At 41.0% G+C, this 19,685-nt stretch overlaps 1 protein-coding gene across 6 annotated transcripts in view; it reads left to right on the top strand.

The window, feature by feature from the left end:
* Positions 1-19,685, top strand: part of PLD1 (phospholipase D1) — a 218,439-nt gene that overhangs the window by 59,871 nt on the left and 138,883 nt on the right. Inside the window, exon 1 of one of the 6 annotated variants that reach the window (XM_082458929.1) lies at positions 1,718-1,741. The exons of 4 other annotated variants lie outside the window; for them this stretch is intronic. The gene's annotated coding sequence lies outside the window, so the exon portion shown is untranslated. Of the gene's footprint in view, positions 1-1,717; positions 1,742-1,826; positions 3,052-19,685 lie in introns of those variants that run through there. One more of the 6 variants, XM_082458927.1, reaches the window with a different exon arrangement.

Raw genomic sequence — 19,685 nt, 5'->3', positions numbered from 1 at the left:
TCACACTCGGCCTCCAAAAGCCAACTCCTCGGCTTGTCCGTCCCACCCCTGCTCCTCCCGCCAGCCTGCCCTTCCTCCTGTGTTCCCTGTTCTGTTGGTAGCACTAACAACCTCCACACGGCTCAGGCCCCAAACCTAGCTTGAGCAAGTAAGTGAGCGCTGCTGTGGCCAGGATTACCACCCTAGCCTCCTTGATAACGTTTATGGAAGTGTAGACTTGTACATTTTAAAGCACTGGTCTGCCCTTTTCTTTACCTGCAACGTCTTCTAAATTTCTGCTTACCCTACAGGGCTTAGTTCCTTCTTACTTCTCTTTCCAACATGTACACACTGTGGTTTAAAATGTCTTCGTGATGTCTCTTTACCTCCATGATGTGACATCGGAGGACTCCTGCCTCCCTCGCAAAGTTTTCTTCTGTCGGTCCCCCAGCCTCACCAAGCTCCCTATGGTCCCTCCAGTGGCCCACTCCCCACTTCCCCCTTTTCCTTGGCAGACAGAGTGAGTGCCTTCTGCCTGGGGATCCCTTACCTGCCTCGTGGCCTCCAGGTCTCATCTCAGTTCTGCGGCTGCTTGGCTGGCAGCCTTTCCCAGCCTGTGCTGTCATGAGGACTGTCCATAGCGCGGTTCTCGTCCTGCCAACTCCTGCTCCCTTGCATTTGAGCAGAGTCTGGCAGGGTTTCACCAGTGGTGTGCACTCGGGAGGACAGCATTATCAAAGTATGTGGTTAGCAGCGCTGACTTCAGAGCCCAATGACCTGGGTTCTAATCCCAGCTCCGCCACTAGCTGTTTGATCTTGGCAAGATACTTACCCTTTAGATGCCTCAGTTTTCTCATCTGTGAAACTGGCATAATAATGGATTTGTGTGATATAAATGAGTTAATCTCCTGAAGCCCTTTAGAACCATGCCTAGCTTATCCTGAGAGCTTAAATATCAGCTATTATTATAGTTTCATTAATGTGGCTTGGGCTCGTTTAAAAGTCACATGCTACTATACTTTTATTTTTGCTGGAGTTTTATTGAAGACTGTTGTGTAATTCGAAACCCAATATTTAACTGTTCTTCATCTCCATTGAGGTTGATATCAGAACGTTGATTTTAGCAGAAATAATTTATGTGAGACAAAAGGAAATACTTTTTGAAAGAAAGGTAGGAAGACTCCTGGGGATACAACCTCTTAACAGAATGATGGAGACACCATCCCACCAGCAGTTAGCTAGTTGAGTTGGGGATTTATCCATGGTTCTTCCATTTCAGAGATTATGTTGATCTCACAGGATTTTTTCTTGCAGCCCTTTGGGTAGAAGAAAGATCAATATTATTTATCAGAGGATTTCTCTGGGAATGCATATCATCATATGGTCCACATAAAAAGATGGTTTTGAATATAATTACTTTTTTTTCTGCATGAGTGTTTTCATATCCTCTATAAATATTGTGCTCTGTGGGAAGTAACTTTTCATGATTCCTACCACACATTGTTTGTGACATTAATGTACTCTTATAACTGATCCTTTTCTTCCCTTTTTCTTTCATCATTGAAGCAATATTTCCCCTGAGGTTTAACTGTTTCAGCCTTTTCTAGGTTTTGCCACCAGGTGGGGTACTGGCTCCTTTATAAGGCATGGGCCGGGGCTTGAGGCTGGTTTTCTCACTGAGGTGGCTGTCTTGCCCCGTCATTCTGAAGCGACCCCTGGAGAAACTGTTCAGCCCTGGGAGTGGGTAGAAAAGGCCAGCAGGGTGAGTGTTAGATCTGAGGGAGTTTCAGGGCTTTTCATTCCTGATCTTGTTGAGCTAATATGCTAATGACTTCTGTTTCATAGGTTTTGAGTAACTTGAATTTTACCGGAAGTACATGTAGATCTACTTGGCAACAAGTGAATCAAGTTTTCCTCGGAATATTTGGTCCCATCTTTATGGCTCAGAAGAAACATTAAATTTGGTAACCTTGACCATTATGTTAAATAGTAAATAAGATAGAAATCATGGAAACAAGAATTAGAACTGCTCTTGGCATTGAAAATTAGGGAAAAATTGTGTATAACTGTGAACACTTCATGTTAAAAAGCAGCGCATGGGTTTTATTCTTAAGCGATGTACTGGAACATTATTTTTTTTAAGATATAAATGCCTTAAATTATCAATTACATTTTTCTAGAATGAAAAATAAATTTCTTACTTTGAAACCATTGTGAGTCATATTAAGTCCCAGTTTAAACTATAAAAAACTACAAAACCACCAAAAAACTTTTTTATTTTATAATACAACCTAACTGTAGATGGTGAAATTGAATTATGAGTGATTTTCACAGTTACAGACACTAGATCAGAATCAGAATTAGAAGATTCTTTCATAAGTTTTCCTCTTGAACTTAATTTTTAGACTTTAGTGATTAATGAGGTTTTATGTTTATTTAATGTATTTTAAAAATCTAGAAATAGTGATAGTATGTGCCTTTGGTTCTCAGAAGCAATAATTTCATGTGGTCCCTCTTAGCCAACGTGAAATTATAGTGCTATATGTTCCATCACCACCACCACCACCAATTTGGACAACAATATAAAACTCATTTCATGGCGCTAGTGGAGGGCAGACTGTATTCCTCTTGTTTAGAATGAATGCGTCACTTTAATACAGCATCTGAGGGGCAAGAAAGGAGTGAGAGCGCTCTTTGTTTCAGCTGGTGTGTTACAGTTTTCTTGGGTAGCAAGTACAAAAATGAAGCCTGAAGCCTTAGCTCATTCTGTATGTGAGTTTTATTTCTCACAGCAGCCCAGTGTCAATTTAACATATGGGAGTGGTTTCAAGTTCATTACTAAAGCTTATAGGCTAAAGTGCTTTGTGGGCTTGGCTATGACTTAAGTGGCCTTTGGGGAGTTGGCCAAAAACGGGGCTTGGGAACAGACTGCTTTCCCCGTGTCTGTGGATTCTCTCGGGGTAGTCAGTTTTTTTTTCCCCTGTCGGCTATCAGCTGCTTTGGAGATTAGTTTCATAGTAAGGATTCTTTCTTTAAAGCAATATGAAGCGACTACTTTCACAGGGGCACCAGGTTAGTAAATAAGGTTTTGAACTTTCTGCTGCATGTGTCAGATTTTCTTTCTGTCCTCACTGGGCGATGACATGACAGTCAGCATAGCATTTGTGCTGTTGCTGCGTTCTTTTAGAAAATAATGTGAGTTCGTCGATCCTACGGAGGTCTGGGGGTTATGGTTCTCCTTGTAATGTATGCATTGCTGGACAATATTAAATGCAGGTGGAAGCCAAGAAGAAATGACATTTATGTGTTGGATGTGCAGTCTAGAGATTTGTACCTGTTCATATGCATTTTCAATTCCTTTTTCAGAATTCCTTTCTTTGTGTCTTCCCATTATATCTTCTAGGAATAACTGTGATTTTATACATGGTTGATTTTACTTTATGGAGCACGAGACAGCAGTGTGTAGTGCCCCAGCCAGTGGTGTCGTCCTTCCCACCCTGTGCGTGCTTGCCTGATGCATGGTTTTCTCTGGGGCCTACTGCTTATAGTTACAAGGAACCAGAATATGATTTTAATTTTCTTTTTGAAAAGTCTGACATTTTCCTAGAATGCCTCAGAAAATACCTGCATAACAGTTGACGTGGGCAGAGTGTACAGGTGGATCAAGCTGGACTGAATCCCTTCCTTAGTCATCACTGTTTTTTTTTTGGTTTTGTTTTTTTTAAATTTTATTTATTTATTTATTTTATGGCTGTGTTGGGTCTTCATTTCTGTGCGAGGGCTTTCTCTAGTTGCGGCAAGCGGGGGCCACTCTTCATCGCGGTGCGCGGGCCTCTCACTATCGCGGCCTCTCTTGTTGCGGAGCAGAGGCTCCAGACACGCAGGCTCAGTAGTTGTGGCTCACGGGCCCAGCCGCTCCGCGGCATGTGGGATCTTCCCAGACCGGGGCTTGAACCCGTGTCCCCTGCATTAGCAGGCAGATTCTCAACCACTGCGCCACCAGGGAAGCCCCTGTTTTTATTCTTAAGTGATTCCTCTAGGAGTAAATATGACTGTCGAAACGGAGTGTGCCTTGTAAGACAATGAAAGGATCGCTAACAGTATTGAAATGAAATTAAGTCAATAGAGCGAAGTATCAAGAGAATATCTTCCTTAACTTCAACGTCTAGAGAGCGATTTTACCTTTGTTTACTTGTCACCAAAGCAATCCAGCATGAAATTGTTTCACAAGAGTACGTAGTTCGATTTGATGATGTTTTCAAGTTTGCAACACTTTATGAAATATATTGGCTTTTATGTTACTTTATGTATGCTTTCGTTCAAGGTAAGCGCTGGTGTTTTTTTTTTTTTTATAAATTTATTTATTTATTTATTTATTTTTGGCTGCATTGGGTCTTTTTTGCTGTGCGTGGGCCTTCTCTAGTTGTGATGGGTGGGCTTCTCATTGCGGTGGCTTCTCTCGTTGTGGATCACAGGCTCTAGGCGTGTAGGCTTCAGTAGTTGTGGCTCGTGGGCTCAGTAGTTGTGGTTCATGGGGTCTAGAGTGTAGGCTCAGTAGTTGTGGCACACGGGCTTAGTTGCTCCACGGCATGTGGGATCTTCCCAGACCAGGGCTCGAACCTGTGTCCCCTGCACTGCCAGGTGGATTCTTAACCACTGTGCCACGAGGGAAGTCCCAGTATGGGTGTTTTAAAATATGCTAATATGCTTCTGTTATTGCCATTTGAGTCTCCTCTTTTTTCCCCCCGCTGGGAAATACAGTGTTTCAGAAAGGGTCTGTTCTCTCAGGTTCTCCTGTGTTTAAAAATATAAAATTGAGGGAGAAGGGAGACAGAAATAGGTACTTAAAGAAATCTTCGAGGTGATTTGCTAAAGTTTAAAGATCCCAGTCCTATCTCTGCTGAGGCTGAAGTTGCAAAGTTATGGCTGCATGCTATCTCAGGATTGCAAAATTGACTGTACTTTATCCCCCTCAAGACACAATTGTACAGCTGTATTATTACCCCTGCCTCCGCAGATATTTTCTTCAATAGTAAATCCAAAAAAAAAAAAGAGCAGAGATTGCTGTGACTTGCTTAATATATGCTAGTACTGCATATGTGCTATTATTAATTATTAAATGCTATTAACTTAAAATTTTAAAGAAGACTTCTGTCAATCTGATTGTAGCTCCTCAGTGATTTAAAGGACTATGTTAAGACATTTTACTTGTTGATTACTTGTTTGCGCTTAGCTGGCATGGATAAAAGTCTTAGAAAGCTCACCTAAAGCTCATTTAGGTCTGGTAGGTCTCAGTTTCTGTGTTCCCAAGTGCTTTGCAGCCTTTTCTTCTACAGATGATAACAGAACAGTACTGATTAGAAACAGAAATAAACAATGTGGCAAAGGATAGAGTAAGAGGGGAAACTCCTTAAAAACCAGATTTTAGGGTTTTCCCAAAGGATATTCATTACAATAAGCTTCCTCCAAACATGAGGGGGGAAAAAAAGACTGTACAATAAAGTGCTCAAAATCTGTAATTTGGGATGGAAGCAAATCTTATTCCTGATTCCAGGCTTGGCACACACATTGCAGTTTTGTTCTCATCTTGCCAGACTGGTTTAGTTTTGTGACATCTCTGCTTTTTGGCTAAAATCAAGTAGAGATGGACATTTCTCCCATTCCATATCAGGTTAAGCTTTGAGCCGATTAATTTTTATCCAACATGCTTTCTTGTTAAAAGTACCCTTGATGCCTCATAAATCTCAGATGGTTATGAACATAGTTGATGATCCGTTATTTCAACATGAATTGGCCCACCCTCGAAACATCAGGAAGGTTAAATGTCCGTAGAACGTAAGGACTTAGAGGAAAGAAATGAATAACCAGGAGGAATCATGATGTCGGGAGTGGGTTTTCTGACTGCTGAACCTTTGTGATAAATGTTCATCTATTGTCTGGTTCCGTTCACACCCCAGATCACTCTCATTTCCTGCCCACAGTCTTCATCTTCGAGGTGCCCGTTTGGGGAGCTGTCGGTTCTTGATTTGCAGTTTCTGGCCTTGTCAGATTCATCATGTACAGCCACCCCTGCCTTTTTCATGCCTAACCCGCTGAGTTCTTGCTCCTGACCCTGCTCACTGAAGGTGCCGATGTGCAAGGGTCTTGTGCTTACATATCAGAAAGTGGGGCAGAAAGCAAGGGAGACTGTGATGCCGCCCACCGCAGAAATGAACTATTTTAATAATGACAGTGCATACTAACTTCCCAGAGGGATTGCAAAGGCTGAGGACAGATTCTACTCCCAGGGCTGATCTGACCGTAGACTTCACCAGTTCCTTGGTTCCTTCTGAAGAAGCCAATTGAAGTTTGACCTTCTGGCATTTCTGGGGTTGAAGATATTAGTACCTGTGGCAGGAGTAGTAGAGGGAGTGGTAATAGTAATAATAACAACTAACACTCAAAAAGCGTTTCCTAAAGGCAGTCCCTGTTCTAAGCCTCTCATTTAATCCTCACAACAACCCTAAGGGGTCAATTGTCTTTATTACCCCCATTTTACAGTTGATGAAACTGTCCCAGGGAAGTTACATAATTTGTCCCAAGTCATAGCAGCTGGTCAGCAGTAATCGTATCGTGCCTCAGAGGGGTGCTGTGGTGGGGAAACAATGGTATGAGGGGTTGATGTCTTTGGGAAATACAATCCAGTCTTTATTATTAATGAGAAGCAACCATGTAAATACTGATATCTGTGCTGCTCTGCCTACTCAAAGATGCTTCTGTTGACCCACTGTCAACCAGTAAGGCATGTCCTTTGTGTCCTTTTCCTACTAGGTGTTTGTGAGGGTGAGCTTGTACTCTGCTTTCTCACGTGTTCTGCTGGGGACCAGGGGCAAGACTCAGTGACCAGTGGCAGGATGTAGAGCTTGCTCATGGTCAGTAAATGAGATCAGTGGTGACCAGTCCACGTGGCGAATAAGCCCACAGTTGAAAACTGTCTTTTAAGTACACAAGCTAATCTTGGAACTTTTGAGACTTTTTAAGGCTAAAATGATAAAACCACTAAGGCTCGAACTTGGACCTTTTGATTGTTTAGCTTTAATTTGGCCTGTATGAGTGTCCTCTTCATTCCTGCCCAGTATGATTTCCTGCTGATAATGAAAGCTCTGGTTATTTTGTCAGTCCTGAAGGCTTTCTGAGGCTTAGTGGAGAGCCAGGAATATGAGACAGGTATTTCCTTTAAAAACATAAATGTGCATTTGAAAATGTGGGGCAAATAACTTACTCTAGATTTGGCCAGAACTTAAACATGTGACAGATAAGGTTGGAATCTTTAAAAATAGGTAAAAATACAGTCCATAGGTTAAGGAGTTATATTTTTAAAAAAAGAAAGAAGAAAAGAAATCAAACGATTTTATTATTTGGATGGGGAAGCACTTTCTCTTCCTAAAACCAATAGAGGAAATCACAAAAGGAATAGGGCAATAGATTGGAATTTTCCAGGTAGGAGTGCAAAAGCTTTAACTACAGAAATACTCATTGAAGTGTTATTTATTGTCATGAAAAGTTGGAAATAATCAAAATATACACTAGAAGAAAACTGCATAATGGAACATTATGCAACTACTACAATTTTACTTAAGAAAAACTATAATCGGAGGAAATGGTGATGATAGATATTTAAGATAAAACACTGGATATTAAACTATTTGTGCATCATGTACTTCGTTATGTTTAAAATATTCCTGTCCTGGGGCTTCCCTGGTGGTGCAGTGGTTAAAAATCTGCCTGCCAACGCAGGGGACACGGGTTCAAACCTTGGTCCGGGAAGATCCCGCATGCCGCGGAGCAACGAAGCCCGTGTGCCACAACTACTGAGCCTGAGAGCCACAACAACGGAGCCCATGTGCCACAGCTACCCAAGCCCATGTGCCTAGAGCCCGTGCTCCACAACAAGAGAAGCCACCGCAATGACAAGCCTGCACACCGTGAAGAAGAGTAGTCCCCGCTCGCCGCAACTAGAGAAAGCCCGTGCACAGCAACAAAGACCCAGCGCAGCCAAAAATAAATAAATCAAAAAAATAAATAAATCAAAATAAAATAAAATATACCTGTCTCTATATGTGTTATGCTTAGGGAGAGAACAGAATGGATGATCACCTTAAGTTAATTGGGGTTTAGGGATTATTTTAAAGGTGGGAATTTCTGGCAGTTTTAATTTTCTCCTTATACTTTTCTGCATATTAATATTTAAAAATATGATTCCCTTATATTTGAAAACATAAAAACTATTCATGGAGAGAGAAAAATGAAAACAAGATATACAAAAATTTAATAGTAGGTTAACATCACCCATAATCTATTTAAGGTGGTAACTCTACGAATGCTTTTAATTTCCTCAGATAGTTTGTAAATTTAAGGTTTCCTTTAAGAAGAATTTATTATTTTTATAATAAAAATTAAAATAGATTCAGAGTGACAGGTTAGAGTTGAGGCAGATCAGTCTTTATAAAGGAGAGGATATTTTTACTTTGGAGAGCAATTATTTTGCTGCATTTATGCATTATTTTAGGAAAGTGCCTTTTGATTTTTAGGCACCAGGTTTAAAATCTTAATCAGATATTATAGCTGATTAAATTATAAGATATATAGTTTATTTAATAAGGGATGTGGGAAGATGCTCACTTAAATACTTGAAACAACAGTCCAGGAAAGACACTTTCATGGATTTCCAGTGTGTCCAGATGTTTTGATAACTCTTCATTGGTCCAAGGGCGGCAGTTGCTGATGTTCAGAATGGGACAAGTCAACATACTGAGACAGTCCTTAGAAGATATGATTTGACTGGAATAATGAAGGTGGAAGAGAACCTTGGAGTAGTTGACTTCATTCTTCCTCCTCCTTCTTTTACAGATGAGGTCCCCAAAGCCCAGAATGATTGAGTCCCCAAGGTCACAAGGTTCTGGTCGACTTGACTGGAGTCTTTTGGGGCCTTTTGAGGTCTTTTGATTCCCCTATTGCTGCTGTTTTTAATATTTCATTCTGTCCACTTGCAAACACTTTAGTAATGAGGAATGAAATTATATTTCCATTTTTCCTGGGTTGGAAAAATCAGAAGCTAATACCATTCAGCACTTACCTGATGACATTGGAGAAAGAAGCTGAAGGCTCATTATGGCTTCCAAGGAAAACTTACCAGCTTCACAGGCGTGGTCTTTATTCTCATGATTGTTGTTCGAACATTTTGTTCTCGGGTAAAGGCTTACTTAACGCACATCTGGTTTCCATGTTTGTTCTGGAAGACAGCAGCCACAAGGAGTGACTAGACATCACTGGATACGGAGCCCTGGGAATTATTTTTTAACAACTTTATTGTTATTGTATAATTTGCACATCACAAAGTTAACCCCTTCAAAGCGTACAATTCTGTATTCTTTAGCATATTTACAGAGTTGTGTAACCATCACCATAATCTAATTTTAGAACATTTTTGGCACCCCCTAAAGGAAACCTTGTACCCACTCTCCCTACTCCCCTCTCTTCCTTACCCAGCCCTAGGCAACCACTGTTCTAACTTCCTGCCTCTAGATTTGCCCATTCTGAACATTGAATGAAATCATACACTGGATGAGAAAGCTAGAAATTTTAATTTGATGCTCAAAGACCGCTTAGGTGAACATGACCTGGTTACTCTGTGGGCCCTTTCTTCTCAACAGTGTCTTGAACTGTGAGATTGAGACCAGATGAACTCAGTGTTGTCACCTATTTACTAGATTAAGTGGCTTATTTTTGTTTTCTGGAGTCCCTGTATTCAAGATTCAAATAAAAAATATTCAGTATTCAAATTTTAAAAATATATGGGAGTACATATCCATTAATATGAGATTGTTGTAGGCTGTGCTGCAAAATTGTTAGGTTAGACCACAGCTTATTAGATGGGACCTTGAGTGACTTACTTGACTTCTCTAAGACTCAATTTCCTTATCTGTAGAATGAGGATCATAATACTAGTACTTACCTTTTAGGGTTCTAATGAGTATTAAATGAAATAATGTATATATAACGCCTCCCACAGTGCCTGATGCATGAGTGTTAAGTGAATGTTACCTATTGTTATTAGTGTCATTTATAATAAACTGTAGGAGTTATTTTATTTCATTCTTTCTGACTTCATCTATGTACTACTGAGGATTTGAGTTGGCTTGCAAGAATATTTACATACCATTAAAAACACACACACACACACACACACACACACACACACAGGAATAAAACAAAAGCAGGGATGATAAAGTTAGTAGAAGGACAGTATCAGAGGAAATAATAATAACAGTAGTAATGAGAGCTAACATTTATATAGCGGGTTATGAATGGACATTTCTTCAGTGTCCTTCCTAGTGAGCTGAGGGAATATTGCCAGATCAGAAATGGGCAGAGACACTGAAATGAAACCCCAGGCTGGGACCTGGGAGGGACCTTGATGGTCTCTGGTCCACCTTCATACCCCGTGCATGAGACAGAGCCAGAGATGACAGCTTGGTGTTGGAACTCACAGTGTGAAGGTGAGTTCACCACCTCACAATGTGGATGGTCACTATTTATTAAGCACTTACCATGAGCTAAGCTAGAATTAGAACCCAAAGTGACTCCAAAACTATATAATTATGAAGTAAACTTGTCTACTCCAGGCAACCAGTTTCTTTATAAATAGTTCTTTTTTAAAGAATGGCCTTATATACATTAAACTGAAGTGTACACTCTCGTAGGCACCCCCCTTTCCCATTCACATAGTAGTACCTTCTACATAGAGAAGCAAACACCTAATCAGATAGTCCCCCAGATATCTGAAAACAATTTTCATGGCCCTCACCCTGCCTCACTCTCTTGCTCAAACATGCGAGGATAATTTTATTGGACTTTAGGTTAGGTACTCCAACACACTGTAATAGTTTCTTTTTCTTGGTATGTGCTTTCCCTTCAAGTATGCTCAGTGAACTCCTACCCAGTCTTCAAGACTCGTTTCCAGTATGCCTTTCCAGCAGCAACCTTCCCCAAACCCCAGGTTGAGCACTTCCTCCTCCAGGCTCCTACTGCAGTTCTGGACACACTGTGGCAGTTAGCTGTTAAAAGCCTGTCTCCTTCCCTGGGCTGTGAGAGCTGTTGACCTTTGTGCTCCTAAACTCCATTCTAGCACCTGGCATGCGGTAATTGTGGAAGAGAGAATTTTGATCTTATGTCATATGGATTCCTAACTATATCTGGTTTTACAGAGGTATCAGTCATAAGAAACGTCTTTGCCAAAAGATGTGTAGGTAAACCTTGACTATCCAAGGGCTGAGCCATAGCCTATGGTTTCTCTTGGACCAAAAGTAGCATCATCTGGGGAATAAGACAAGGTCCTTCAGTTAGTTACTGAGCCATTCATTTTTACCTGGTAAAAGGATCCACTAATCGCCTGATGTAAACAAGGTACTTGTTCGTTGGGAAAGGTTGATACCCACCACCTTTGCTCAGAGAGATTTAGATAACAACATTTGCAGCATTGACAGTGTAGTTGAATCACAAAGTTCATAGTAAACGTAATACCAGTGTTCATAAATCTTGATAAGAAGACACAGTCCAAAGTTATGCTTCTGTTTTAATCTGGCATCTTAGCAGTTTTTCATAGAGTATGGATAAAGGTTATTCCCTAAAGCATGGATAGAGGGTTAATTTAAGAAGAAGTATGTAACTGGGGCAAGAAGGGAGCTGGCCTACATCTGAAGGAAAAAATGTGGATCTCACCAAGGCTTTGCTGTCATTTGTAAAACTGGTCTGCCCCTTAAATGGATTCATTTAGGGCCAAACAAGAACATTCTACATGGAGTAGGTCAGGCGCTGGTACTGCCTCTTGCCGCCTGAGTTCGAATCTGTCAGTCTTCATCCAAACTGCATCTTTACCTCCCATGTGAATTGCTACAATACTAGACACCCCAGTGAATCCGTCCTCTCCTCCCTTCACTTTCTGCCAGTGTCATGGTTTTGTGCTAGCTTTTCCCTAGACGGTGGAGGCCAAGGGGGCCACCTCTGCTCAGAGTGGTCCCCTGAGGTCTGGCCTGGGTTTGGAGGAGGAAGACGCAGGCGTGGTATTCTAAAGCAGAAGTGGACACAGGGTGCAGCCTCTGAGACCAAGAAGGAGGCTCTTCTGGCAAGTGCTGACGTGGCGCCATCCAGGCGCTGACGGAGCACTTCCTGTTTTAGGAAGCCCTCCATTCACCAAGGCTCTTTGACTCCTAGAGAGCTCAAAGTGTTAGAAAGTTCTCCTTTATGCTGATGTGACATGGGCCTGTCTAGAATATCCATCCCTGTGTTCCAGCTCTGTCCGCTGGAACCACAGAGGAAACATCTACTTACACCCACAGGTCTTGATATGTTCAAAAGGCTTCTCATTTCTGTGCAGCCTAAAAATTGCAGCTTATTTCAACCATTCTTCGTAATATCATGTTTCTCAGACTTCTCCAGCCTGGTCCCTATTCTCTGAGTATCCATGGTTTGCCTTTGTTTTTCTGTGCCCCTCAGACTGAATACAGTTCTCCAAGTGTAGTCTGACCAGCAGCTGGGATTATTGGCTGCTTTCCTGGGTACTGCCCTTCTGATAATGTATCCTAAGAGTGCATCAGTTCTTAAGAAATAATGTTAACATGTGCCATTTTGGGGGGACAGTCACTATTTTCAAGGCAATGTGCCAAAGTGCCTTATATACGTGATGTTATTTAATCTTCACAGCAGTACTGAGGTCAGTATTACTACTGTATTTCCTTGATTCTAAGACACTGTTAATGGCAAGATACACCATCAATTAAATTTCAGCTTTTCAGGGAGAAGTAGAGGAAGGAAAATGCCATCACATTAAACGGAGATATAAAATGCAATAGTCCTGCCCGTTTCAGAAAAGTTAAAATGCGTGTTGGGGGAAGGGGGACAGAAAGCACATCTTAGAATCAAGGAAATATATCTTCATTCTGCAGATGAGGAGCCCAAGCTTAAGGATTTGAGTGACTTGCTACAGTCTGTAGAAGGGAGAACCGATTCAGACCCAGCTCTGCTGACTTCGGTGTATGCTCCCACCATTCTTGCTACTCCCTCCTAAGGAGCCCTAAAGTGAAGTTGGTTCATCCCAAATCCCTGGGGCTTTTTCACAAAACAGCTGCCAATCCGGGCAATCCCAGCCTGTACTTGTGAGTGTTTAAACCTAAATGCAGATGCCTGCATTTGTCCTTGGCAGTGAACTGCTTTCCATACATCCGTATTTTTAGAGTGTGGTTACCAGATCAAAGACTATAAGTATTTTGTGACTCTACAAACATATTACTAAATTATTCCCAAAAGTGGTGTATTCATTAACAATGCCACCAGCTATGAGGTTGGTTTAGCACAGTTGTAGCTGGTTTTCAATATAGTCCATCACTGGCCTCATTGAGAATGGGAATTTGGGTCTGTTGTGGGAAACTTATGTATATTTGATTCTCTCGTGGGACTCCTCAGGCCCCTGAGTCCCCATCGTAGGCTGACTCAGGCCCCTTCAGTGCTTCTTTGTAGTTAATATGTGCCTTCCTGTTTCCATGGCCTCTGGACTCAATTCTTGAGTCAGAATCCTTGGGGGCCGCACAGCCCTAAACTTTGCTCGTCTTCCCGCTTGCCCCCTGGCTCTGAGCATACCCAAGTCCTCCCCTTGCCTTTATTGTAATACCCTGGGTTATTTGATGCAGCCTGTAGAAAATCTCTGAATCCCAAGGACGATTTATGATGGTAACAGAATTAATGGGTTGAGAATTAAAAGCAGTTCTTGTTTTAGATGCATTGGGGTGAAAGCAAGCCTTCTAGGAGATATCTGGATGATTAATTAGCAAGAAATCCATTCTAATTGTTCTTGTTCCCCCTAGATGAAGACAGGGAGGACGTAGAAAGTGTCAAGAATATATAGTTGAAGGCTTTAAGGAGAAGAACCTGCCTAGTAGATTTCAAATGACTAAAAGCATAGAAATGAAGAAGAGAACGGATTTCCACCTGTGTGCAGTGCAGTCTCTTAGCTCTGGGAAGCACAGAATTGCGACTGGAAAAGAATGTAATTTATTTTTTATTTTATAAGTGGGAATAAAGAAGAAGGTCAACTGTACATCTCACTTCCCACTAAGATAAGTTTTACTTATATGCATGGCTTTTATATATGGAGTTATTGGGGTTTTATAACTGTTTAAATGGGTAAGAAATAGGGAGCAAAAATTAAGTCCTTCAGATGCTTCTTTAGATTCTGATTCATAGCACAACATAACTCATATCCCTTGTGAGAGGACAGTTGCTGTTCTGCACATCTTGGCTAAAAATATAGGCCACTTTCTGACTAGAAATGTAGGTAGGTATGTGATTTAAAAAGAAAACCATAAACCATATTGAAATAGCTCAAAGTTAAATCAAGTTTAAACTCAAATTTAAGTTGACTTTGGTGTTGGGCTCAAAAAATGTGTTAACATTCAAAAGGATAAAGTTGCCTTGTTAAGAAGTGACTCCTGGATTGTGAACGAAGGTGGTGATATCATACAAGTCTTGAGCTTATCAGTCCATAGCACAGCTCTACCCTTCACCTCATGAGAGATTCAGTATTTGCCGAAGATTTAATGTATTTTTATTTGCTACGTGATACGTGCTTCTAAAGACACAAGTTTGGAGATTTTAGAAGGCGTGGAACTATAGTTATACCCCCTATAGATTCAGCCATTGTCTCTATCATCAACTCCCTAGGCATCTTTATAGGTCCTTTATAAATATCTGTGTGCCATTATCTAGGTGAATTAAGGTCCTGACACAGCCATAGCAAGCTGGTTTTGTTCTCACTGACTATAACATTTCTGTTGTATTTTCCTTCTCAGAGCTTCTTTCCTCCTGTCATAACGTGTGTCATGTTGGAGCTAGTCTAAACCAGTGCCTTTCAAACTGAGATGTCTCTGAATCACCCAGGTATCTTGTTAAAATACAGATTCTGTTTCTGCGATACGGCTAAGATTCTGTATTCCCAGCAAGTTTCAGGGTGATGTCTATGCTCAGTGGACCACGTTTTGAATAACAAGGATCCCAAGGTTTTTACAGTCAATACTCCCAGGAAGACAGGTGGTGGGGAAAAGCAAGCAATAAAACAAACATTAAATTGGAGGAGCCTCATATGTTCATTGATGACTACGATTACTTTGGCCGGTGCCCCGTTGAGTTCAGAGGGGCAGTAGTGCGTTAAGTGCACATTGATTAAGAACCCTGGGCCCTGCAGTCCTCTCTCTGCCACTCAGCAGTTGAGTCACATGGGCACATTACTAACCTCTCTAAACCGCAGTTTCTGAATTTGTGACGTGCAGATAATATGAAAATCTACTTCATAGGGTTATTGTGATGATTAAATGATATAATGCATATGAAGTACTTACTTAATAAGTGCTTGCTAAATGTTAGCTATTCGTAGTGATAATTCAGAAAGCATCTCTTGAACATCTACTATATGCCTGGCATGTAGGTGTGTAAAAATTCAAAGACAATTCTTTAATTTCAACAGAGATTGAATTGGGTTTTTTGGAAGTCCCCGAAGTTGAGATTAGATCTAAAACTGGCTCTGAGGCCAGTACTCTTCCTGCCTAATTCTGTGCCTAATTCATTGGCTGTTTCTTATGTTGGCTAACCATATTAAAGCTAACCTGGTTTCAGACAACTTTAAGTAAGTGAAACCCTGAATGTGCTGAGTCACCGTGGATTCAACATGTTTTAACTTAAAACCAGAAGTGAGTTATGTTTGGTTCCTTGGGTTTGAGCGAGTTATCTCTGAGGACAAAAACTGAAGGATAGGTTTTTGTTTTGTTTTGTATCAGCCGGATTGTTTTGCTTGGTTAGGTGAAACGGAGATCAGAGACTGGGCATAGTTAATTTCTATTCTGGTGGATCATATTCTGAGCATACACCTGCCTTCCACTTTGGTATCTACCTTTTGAAGTGATTTCAAAAGGATTCTGTCTTTGCACGAACTAACTTGTTCTTCTAAGAGACTAAAAAAATTACACCCTGCTTCTTTCCCAACAAGCACCCAGCACAAACGCATGTGTGCTTATGAGGTGCTGAGTATTGCCACTTTTCATCTATCTTTTGTACCTTTCTTTCGAACCCTGTCTTGAAAAGGAAATCATCACTGACCCAGAATTTGTCTTTTCTTTATCTAATTGTTTCTCTAGTTGTTGAGACTTGCATGCTTTTTCTGAGCTTATAATAGTTCTCTTTGTGATACATACTTTTGTAATTTCTTAGAAAGATACTAGTTTGGCAGAAACTTCCCAATGAGACTGTTGTGTTTGTGAAAACATAATAATCTCACTGAGCAGAGTCTTCTGGTAGTGAAAGCAGTGGAATTAAAGCAATATTCAAGGTGGGAATTGACAGATTGCTTTCTCTAAGTGTTTTGACAATGTCTTTTCTTCCCCTGGTCTTTTTGGTTGTAAGTAGTAGTTTGTCTATTTTTGTTATATGTAACAAAAATAAATGTAAAAATGACTTCTGCTGCTTGTTATTCCTCTATAGGATCAAGAAAAACTACCTGCTCTTCCTTTGAGTATTGATATATTTTTTTGAGTATTGATATATGTTGATTGATTTGTTACAACTCTGCTTACTATTCCTATGTCTTGGCAGATTTTTTAAAAAGTGGCTTCATTGGGATAAAATTTACAAACCATAATTTTCACCCATTTAAAGTGTACATTTTAAAAGTTTTTAATATTCACAGAGTTGTTTTTGTAGATTCTTACCAGTATATTTTTCTTTTCTCTTTCTACTGTGTGTGTCAACCCCCCTCCATATTACCATACTTTTAATGAATTTGGTTAGTACTGACAGTTTGGGGCAGATATATATGTACAGTAACAAGGAACTTTTAGAAACTACTAACTTAAGGTGCTTCCTGATTACTTTGTGGCTTTTTATTAACTTTATCTTAGTGCTGTTTTAATGATGAATTGATCATCTGTCAACTATGCCCATGCGTCATTAGGCATGGCCTGTTTCTCATCCCTCCTATCCTTCCTTCCCCTAACCCTCACCCTCCACGCACGTCCAGTTTAGCTTGTTTACCTTAAATATTACGTTGTTTCTCAAATGTGGCAGAACTGAACTCTGATGGTTCCACGAAGGCATTACTTTATGTACCTGAGACTCATCTGGAAATCATTGTTGTCTGCAGTAACTTTATAAAGAGAGCAGAGCCAGTATTCCATTTAGCCCAGTATCTTTTTTATTTGGGAAACCACCATTGGTTGTCTGGGTAATAAAAAAAATAAGCATCAAAAGTGATGTCACTTATCCTACAAAATCCCATTTTGGGCAGCCCCAAATTATTGTCATTGAATACTTTTTAGCTGCAGGCCTCCAGCATCGAGAGTGGGGAGTGAGAGGTGGTGGATGGGGACTTTGAGATAAAGTCTAAATGCCTTAACATCACCTGCCCTTAACCCTATGCCCAGCTACACTGCACCTTTTTTCATTTCCTCAAACCTGCCATGGTTATGGAGATAAAATATAGTGGCTAGGCTGAAGAGATATTTAGAATTTGACAGGACTTATTAATTGGTTGGATATAGAGAGTTAGGGAAAGAGAATTGCTGAGGATGAGTTCCAGGATTCAGTTTATGCAGCTGGGTAGATGATGTTCCCAATTCATGCAGGAAGGAAACACAGGACAAGGAGATGTCTTGGGATTTGGAAGATGATGAATTCTATTTTGAGAATATTAAGTTCACCTAAAAGGGAAGTTCATAGATAGCTGGGTATATAGATCTGAAGCTTAGTAAAAAGAATAAGGCTGGAAAGAGTTACTGAGAGCCCAGTAGATAGTAGTGACTGGGAATCCAGAGATGGCCCCTGCCTTCAGGGAGCTCCCAGTCTTCCAGGGGAGACGAAGGGCAAGTGGAAAGGAATGTACTCAATGGTGGTATCAGCTGGGAGCCATAGAAACACCAAGGAAAGGAAACAGCAGCATGTATTATAACCATTAGAATGAATGAGATTACCCTGAGAGGTGAGTAGAGTCAGAAAGGAAGCTCCTAGGATCCTGAAAAATACTAGCGTGTAAATGCTGAGCAGAAGAAGAACAACCTGAAAGAAGATTCCATCTCAGTGGTGAGAGAGAGATGAGGAAATCTAGAAGAGTGTGGGAACATGAAAGCCAAGAGAAGAGACTCTTAAGAAGAAGGAAGTCAAGCAATGAAAGGTTAAGTGACATAAGAATGGGGAGGGGCCCTTTGGGTTGCACAAAATGCAGGCGGTTAAGAACTTCGGTGAAGGCTAGTAGAATGTAGCGGTGGAAGCCAGTTGTGGTGGGCTGAAGAATGAGGGAAGAGTGAAGAAATATAAGAAGCAAGTAGACAACTTTCTTAAGAAGTTGGCCTTGAAAAGGGAGTGAGAGATAGCAGGGTAGCCCAGCTGAGGTTGGGGTCCATAAACACTAGTCCATGCATTTGGATGCTTTTTCCGTACCCATGTTTAGAAAACTTGGGGTAGGGGCCAAGAAGGCAGATAGATGGATTGACCTGGACTGGGCCTTGCCAGGTGACCACAAGAGGACAATGGGGTAAGTGAGTAGAGGTTTTCAGTGAGAGAGGAGTTAGGGTGATGGACCATGTGCCCTCAGCTGGATGAATGGGTGTGAGGCCTGGGAGGGGCTGAGGGGGTGCTAACAGCCTGTGGGAGATGCAGTAGTTGCTGGGTATCAAAGGTGTTCTTGGATAAAAATTGCCTTCACTGCTGTCCCACCAGATAGGATGGTGATTTCCTGGCTTTAATAATGAGTGAATCACAGGACAGGTCTGTAGCCATTTCAGCACGAACCCTAAATCTGAGATGTTCTGCTGGTTTGGCAGGAGGATATGATGCCTAAATCATTTATGTTGATTCATCCCACCAAAGGAAGATAAAAGTGGTGTCTGTGTTGTTCTGTCTATATTACTTCCTTTTCTAGATTTACTTCTTTTGTTAAAATTGGTCAGAATTCATTTCTGTTCCTTCTAGTCAGTAGTTTGGTTAAGCACAAGGCAAGCAGACTAGCTTCCAGATATCAGGTTTCAATGAGGACCGTTTATGTAGTCTTGTGTACATCTGAATATGAAGACGGTAGCTCATAGGGAATGGAGAAAGCAGGGAATGTGGAGTTCAAGGGTCATAATTTGAATCTCAGATCTACCACTTACACAGTATGACCCTCATCAGACCTCTTACTCATTTTGGATCATTGCTTCTTCAGCTGAAAAGAGGGTTAAAAATAATACCATTTGCCCTGCAAGATTAGGAAGATCAAATAAGATATATATGTGGAAAATACTTTGTAATCTGGAAAGCTTTATGCACATGTTATTCTCTGTTTTGCCCAGACCGTGAGCTGTTCCAAGTCTTATATTCATTCATTGCTCATTTGGTCCACAGACAGTTACTGAGAGCCCAGTAGACACTAGGAACTGTGGATCTTGAGATGGCCTCTCCCTTCAGGGAATTGAGAGCCTTCTAGAGGAGACAGAGGCCAAGTGGAAAAGAATGTCTCAGCGGACTCACCTAGATGCTGTAGAAGCACTCAGGAGAGGCATCTGAACCAGACGGCAAGGTCAAGGAGGCTTCCTGGAGGAGGTGGCACCTGGGACAAAGAATGAATGACAGGAGTTAATCAGGCAAAGAAGGAA

Source organism: Balaenoptera physalus (genome assembly GCF_965194825.1).
Source record: "Balaenoptera physalus genome assembly, chromosome: 4".
Taxonomy (NCBI): domain Eukaryota; kingdom Metazoa; phylum Chordata; class Mammalia; order Artiodactyla; family Balaenopteridae; genus Balaenoptera; species Balaenoptera physalus.
The sequence above is the reverse complement of the archived record's forward strand: the minus strand, read 5'-3'. Positions and strand labels throughout refer to the sequence as shown.